This window comes from Rhipicephalus sanguineus, unplaced genomic scaffold, assembly GCF_013339695.2.
Source record: "Rhipicephalus sanguineus isolate Rsan-2018 unplaced genomic scaffold, BIME_Rsan_1.4 Seq8942, whole genome shotgun sequence".
Lineage (NCBI taxonomy): Eukaryota > Metazoa > Arthropoda > Arachnida > Ixodida > Ixodidae > Rhipicephalus > Rhipicephalus sanguineus.
Window position 1 is genome coordinate 520 of NW_023616232.1, and position 7,309 is coordinate 7,828.

The 7,309-nt window shown below is 48.1% G+C and overlaps 1 pseudogene; it reads right to left on the reverse strand.

Annotated features, from left to right (window-relative positions):
- Positions 1-4,434: 4,434 nt before the first annotated feature.
- Positions 4,435-7,098, reverse strand: LOC119378606 (uncharacterized; annotated as a pseudogene).
- Positions 7,099-7,309: the final 211 nt, after the last annotated feature.

Below are 7,309 nucleotides of genomic sequence, written 5' to 3' on the forward strand. Positions count from 1 at the left end.
CTACACGCACTCCAGTCCTAAAAAAAAAGAACAGTTACGAAAGTGCCGCAGGGCCTCTTTAAGCTGCCAGGAGGCAGTAGCCACCTTCAATAGTCTTTATGCTCTACTGCTTGAAGGAACCTTTTCAATAGACCTCTCCCTGTTTGTAAACAGTGTGACGTCACTGCGGGCACCCCGCCCACCATACCCTCTCTCAGAGCAGGTGCTGGTTGGCAAGAAAGTTCCGCCGGCGGCATCTTTCTGCATAGCAGAGCTGCGTGTCTGCATTCCTTCGACAGAAATTTCTACATTGCTATGTCCTAAAGTCACAGCTTTTGAAAGAAGGGGGTCGCGGAAGTGTCACTGCTCATAGTGTGGAAATTTGCTTGTCGTAGATGGATGGATGGAGAAACTTTATTAGAGTACTGAGAGACGCGACTAGCACACAGTGGGCTTCACCCACGTAAATGGCAGCCATAAAAAAATCTGATGTTTTTCGAAAGTGAACGTTTTGAATCTACACGGTGACTGGCACTTTGAGAAGTATTTGCATGGCATGGATGTAAACTTATTCAATTTCCATCGTGGCATGTGCAATGCAGTTTTAAACGAGGTACAGCATTGGCGGCAGCATGGTTTTTGGGCTGCTGTGCGCGACGTCACGGATAAGATTCTCACTCACTGTGCAAAAGTCTGATCGTAGATGAATGAAAAAAAAAAAGAAACACTTCTTGCTGTGTGTTAGGCTGAGGTTAACATATCCTTGTGAAAATTAAAGTGAAATTCTGCCACTGCGTTTTCAGTAACCCAGTGAAAATTCATGTGATGTAAAACCCAACAACTTAATAATATATAATATTATCTGGCACAGTTACCTTGCTGCATTTGACACCTATAACGTGTTTTCGTACCTATATTACTCCTTTAGGCCTGATACACAAACTTCTAATGCGCATTGTCACTTCATAAGGATCGAGCCGTAAAAGTACAAAATAGATAAACGAAAATCTCCGCTGTTTCCACTAACATGTATCAGGTATCAGATAATACGAGTTATAGCCGTGGTGAAGCGTATATGCAGATTCTGCAACGCTACAACATGCTTATAGCTCACGCGTAGTCGTATATAACACCCGAAGATCATGCAGTTTTATTTTTCTGCACGCCGCACATACGCCGAGATGTACCCACTCACAGATGATCGCGTCAAATGCATTTTTACCTTGACTAAAATGTCAGATCGTAAAGTTCCATCGACAACCGGTTACTGCAACCGGCCCACAACGATTACCAGTGTTTTCGCCAACAGGACACATCGCGTTATTAACACTGCACACACCACGCACAATATTCCCAGTTTCACCGTCCGTAAAGGTGAACCAATATTGTCGATGCCTTTCAACGCACACTACACGCCACAGTCAACACTGCACATTTTCGAAGACGATGCCGCTCTTCCTCGCACAGGCCGCCATGTGTGTTCACTTCTCCGAGATAAACAGCTAGCCAGCGTGGCAAATATTTCATCACGCACTTTACCACACACCTAGATGTTCTCTGACACATACCGCAGATAATGTTGCCACTGTGAGATGTAGATTAAGCTTTCAAAAAGAAAAAAAAAAAACTTGCCCCAAGCACAGAGCGACTGCACCCCACTCAGCCACCGGCGGGAGTGTTTTGCCAACCGCCGCATTGCACATGCACCGGTGACGTCACGCTGTGACGTACCCCGGAAGAGGTCTATTACAAGCTTTGCCGCTTCAAAAGTTCAGGCAACATCCATTCAAAGTAAAATTGCTCAAGTGTTGGTATAGCTTCTAGCAGGAAGGCATCATCCCTAGCAACAGGGATGATCGCGCTTTGTTTGCCCGAATATACAAAAAAATAGCAGAGCTTTGCATTTATCAGGTACATCAAAATCTGGACCTGCGTGTAATCCCTGTGTGACTTCTTCAGTGCGGCATTTCCATGAATATGATGCACATATTGCTACGTACCAGTGGCATCGTGGTCATCACACCTGATGGCCTATACCAATTCAAGGTCATGCCCTTCGGCCTCTGTAACGCTCCAGCCACCTTTGAACGAATGATGGACTCTCTGCTCAGAGGCTTTAAATGGTCCACCTGTTTGTGCTACTTGGACGACGTCGTTGTTTTTTCACCTACATTTGAGGCTCATATAGAGCGCCTGTCAGCCGTCTTAGATATCTTCCGTCGCGCTGGCCTGCAGCTGAACTCGTCCAAGTGTCACTTTGGCCGTCACCAAATTACAGTACTTGGCCATTTAGTAGACGCTAACGGCGTACAACCAGACCCAGCCAAAATTAGCGCAGTCAAAAACTTTCCTGTACCACGATCTGCAAAGGATGTTCGCAGCTTTCTCGGACTATGCTCTTACTTCCGACGCTTTGTGAAAAATTTTGCAGACATAGCGAGACCCCTTACGCAGCTCCTCAAACAAGACGTCCCGTTTTCATGGAGCTCAGAAGAGGCCTCTGCGTTCTCCAATCTCATCGCGCTCCTCACTACTCCTCCGATTTTGGCCCACTTTGACCCTGCTGCCCCTACTGAGATCCGTACGGATGCAAGTGGCCATGGCATCGGCGCAGTGCTAGCTCAACGCCAACGTGGCCATGACTGCGTTATTGCATACGCCAGCCGCCTGCTATCAGCCCCTGAACGCAATTATTCCATAACAGAGCGCGAGTGCTTGGCTCTCGTTTGGGCGGTCGCGAAATTCAGGCCATACCTCTATGGACGCCCATTTTCGGTAGTTACCGACCACCACGCGCTCTGCTGGCTGAACTCCCTCAAAGATCCCTCAGGGCGCCTTGGTCGCTGGCTTTGCGTCTGCAGGAATTTTCTTACTCGGTCGTGCACAAATCTGGTCGCTTGCACCAGGACGCCGATTGCCTCTCCCGGTACCCTGTCGACGATCCTGATGACAGTGAAGCCAACACGGTGCCCTCCATCTTCTCCGTGTCCGCCTTCATTCACATTGGGGAAGAACAGAAACGGGACCCACTGCTGCTTGACATCATCAGCCGCGCGGAATCTTCCCCAAACGACGCCTCCGTCCGTCGCTTTGTACTTCAAGAGGGCGTCCTATACCGCCGCAATTTCCGACCTGACGGGCCTGACCTTCTTCTTGTCGTGCCTAAGCATTTACGGCGCAGTGTCCTCGCTGAACTTCACGATGCGCCCACAGCTGGACACCTTGGCGTATCTCGTACGTATGAGCGCGTACGGCGACGTTTCTTCTGGCCAGGCCTTGCTCGCTCGGTACGCCGATACGTCGCTGCGTGTGAGTTATGTCAACGTCGCAAAACACCGTCGCTGCTACCTGCTGGCCATCTTCAACCAGTAGACATACCCACGGAACCGTTTCACCGCGTTGGGTTAGACCTGCTTGGTCCTTTTCCCGCATCAACATTGGGAAACAAGTGGATAGCAGTGGCTACTGATTATGCTACGCGCTACGCTATTACGCGAGCTCTACCAACGAGTTGTGCAACCGACGTTGCTGACTTCCTGTTACGGGACGTTATACTGGTTCACGGTGCCCCAAGACAACTGCTCACCGACCGTGGCCGTTCGTTTCTCTCTCAAGTAATCGCCGACATCCTGCGTTCATGTTCCACGCAGCACAAAGTGACCACTGCTTACCACCCTCAAACCAACGGCCTCGCGGAACGGTTCAATCGCACGCTTACGGACATGCTCGCTATGTATGTGTCGCCGGACCACCGAGACTGGGATATTTCCCTACCCTACGCAACTTTCGCGTATAACTCCTCGCGCCACGACACAGCAGGCTTTTCACCTTTCTACCTATTGTACGGAAGAGAGCCGACATTACCACTGGACACCATCATTTCATCGAGTACCTCGTCCACCAGCGAGTATGCTCATGACGCTATCGCGCGAGCCGATCATGCCCGTCAGCTCGCTCGCGCTCGCCTGACGACGTCGCAGAGCAACCAACGACGTCGGTACGATGCCTCACATCGAGACGCACATTTCGTTCCCGGTACCCTTGTGCTACTCTGGTCCCCTAATCGTCGAGTGGGCCTATCTGAAAAACTTTTGTCACGTTACACGGGATCTTACCGTATAGTGCGTCAAGTAACACCTGTCACCTATGAGATTGGCCCCATCTGTCCCTCGTCATCTGTCGTTCGGTCCAGTGATGTTGTTCACGTCTCACGGCTCAAGCCCTACAACACGGCTTCTGAAAACGACCTTTAAAGCTCCGGGACGGTGCTTCCGCCGCCGGGGGTCATGCTACGTACCAGTGGCATCGTGGTCCACAAGACGAAGGAAAGGACGACAATAAGATAGACTGGCGCGAGCTGTTCCTATCAGCAGCGCTGCTCGGTGAACCACTTGCAAATACATCTGTTGCTAGTCCTTCGAGTCTCTGTTTATATTCCCCGTAACAATATTCCACAATGCTGTTCCCCAAATCATCAAAAATCCCCTTGTCCTTGCATCGGTAAGGGCACTTGATCTCCAGCAAACACGTCTCGCCGGAGAGGGAAAAGATTCCGTCGGGGCTTCCACAAAGCCATGGCTGTTGCGGATGAAGGAACAGGCCCACCTGAAATGTTGAATTTCGCTCAATCATGAACTTCAAAGATTTCCATTGTTTTAGAAAATGTGGAACTGGCACTTACATAAAAAATTTGGAATTATTCAATTGGACAACTAAATACTAGAACCACTGTAGTAGAACAAGCACAGTTTCAAAGCTCAATACAAAAAATTAATTTCTACATTTTCTCATTGTGAACAGGTTAGTAAAATAAAGTGAACTTTGAGAGGGTGACACAGTCATGAAAATATTTTTCGAGCAGATATATTTCGCCACAATACTCAATGTGGCAAAATAAAAAGGGGCAAATGTTAACAGGAAAATATGTGACGTGCATGCACCAAGGCTGGGACACTTGTCGCAGAATGACTCAAATGTTATGTTAATATTTTTTTGTATTGCAAGGTAGGCTGTACATAGCACTCAAAATGAAACGTAAGTGAACTGCTTACCTCTGTCACTGTCACACCATGCTGCTGCTCAAAGTCCTTCCTAGCCACCGGCTCCATACGTATTCCTATAAAACACATATAAGTAATTCATACTGCTTAGATCCAAGAATCTTGAGACTTACCATACATCGTAGCCTCAGACGAAAAAAAACTGGACTTCAGAATGCTGTGCAGTACATCTTTGGGGCCTCTGCGGGTGCGTAAGATGGTATGCGCTCCAGTGCTGCTAATTCGCACCTTTCGTTCCTTGTACCACCTGCATAGATACATAGACAATATAAACATGATAAAAACAACGCTGTCAGCAGTACACCTATGCCATGCTTTCAGAACCGTTGTTACCTCGGACAACTTGACTGGCCAGCAGTCAGAATGCAAAGCTCGTGAACCGACTCGCATGCCACCGACGTTCTGTAGAAAGCTCTTTCCTCGGGAGTAGGGTCATTCAGGTGGTCTCGTGGGGCCATGGTTAGCTTGGGGAAAGTACCCGACAGCTGCAACATGTGAAGTGGTTTGTGAGGCAGCGGAACCAGGGCGCTGAGCTTTTCACGCAGCAGTGATCTCCTGGCCTCTTCAGAAATGCCACGAATAACTTCATCATGCCTAATTTCCTCCTCACTCCTCTCCATCTCCTTAATAACCGCAGTCAAAGGCGATTCAATGCCCCAAAGTGCTTGATGATGTATGATGGTGGTTGTTCTGCAGGCTGCTTGTTTCCCACAAAGGGACTGCTGTTGTCTGCAAACAGGGGGTCAGGAAACAGCACAGGGCATTACAATGATATACAGGAAGACTGTTCTTGACTTTGTGCAGGAGTAGATTTAGAGAGAAGCAAAAGGGAAAAGACTGCTTTGTTTTTCATCTCGATTGCACAGTAAAAATGATGAGAGCTTGCTTCATAAGTGACCAGCCTTTCGTTTAAGCAAAAAAAATTTTGAAGGCATGGTTTAATTCCAATTTTCTAGACAAAAAAGGCCTATATACTGTGTGTAAGTAGTAATGAACACGGCGTGCGGTTATGCATTAGCGAAAGATTTAGATATTTCTCCTCATGTGTAGACTGCCGACAAATAAAAATTCTGAGCATGTACAAAACAAACTACGTTAAAATGACGAAACATTATAAAGAAAGCCCTTATAACAGCAAGCGTAAGTACCCTACCTCCAAAAAGCTCTCGCAGTGGCACTTTGTCGTCGTGCTGGGGCTTCCTCGATGGCTTTCCCCACGTCTGCGGGCAGCTCGTACACGAAGAGTCCTCGTGTAGATTTACGTAGAGTGCCACCGCTGCGCAGTGTTTACAGTTGCCCAGGGCGCCGTAACGGCACGTACAATTGCCGCTGAGAATTTCTCGGGGCGTGATCGACAACTTTGCATGAAAAAAAAAAAAAGAAACGACGCAAAAAGAGAAAAAGTGAGAGATGATCATCAGGCATGACACATGCTGGAACAACAACACTCGTATGCATCGCGAGCGGCTGTCAACATGAGCGTGGCAATGCCTGTCTTACGCGAGGTGCAAGTTCACTTATAAGTAGAACAGTAGATATAAAGGGACGGACGGAGACACACGTCACTGGTTATACGTAGAAAAATAACCCCAAAGAGATTCAACGAAGGCACGTGTCGCTGCTTTATTCTGTTCTCGCTTATCTTTACCAACCCAGCAAATATTAGGCAAGCTCTTAGTAATAAAACAAGTGACAGCTGATCGAGAAACGTATACGGTCGTATTTGTGCGCTTAAGTGGGATAAGATAATTATTTTTCAACTTACTTGTAGTTCAACGTCGTAAGCATGCTTGCTTTGCTGTGACAAGCACTTCGCTGCGATGTCGGTGTTCACTTCTTTAACACCATACACATGGTCGTTGTCGTACAGTGCGCGTCCCTTTTCAAGCGTCGGTGGTCGAAAATGGGCATCGATGTTTTCAATCGCCTTAAAACCGCAATACAAAACCAGCGACATGCTTCAAACAGCACGACAAACACACGCCATGCACGGTAGAAATGGCTCGTTGGCCGCCTCGACGCTACGCGGAATCGACACCGTGGCGCTGATGGCTGGGCCGATCGCAGCGCCACCTAACCACTGTCGGTTGCCTATTCATGTCATAGAAATGTGGCCTTTCACCATACGCACGCACGTAGCGCTTGCCCAAACAGCATCGTCCTTGACCACCTGCTCGGTCCCGCAAAGGTGGTCGATCAACCGCTCTCCTCTGGTGAGATTTACACCGTGAAAACGTTTTTTCCATCTTTTCCACCTTTCTAAACCTTCA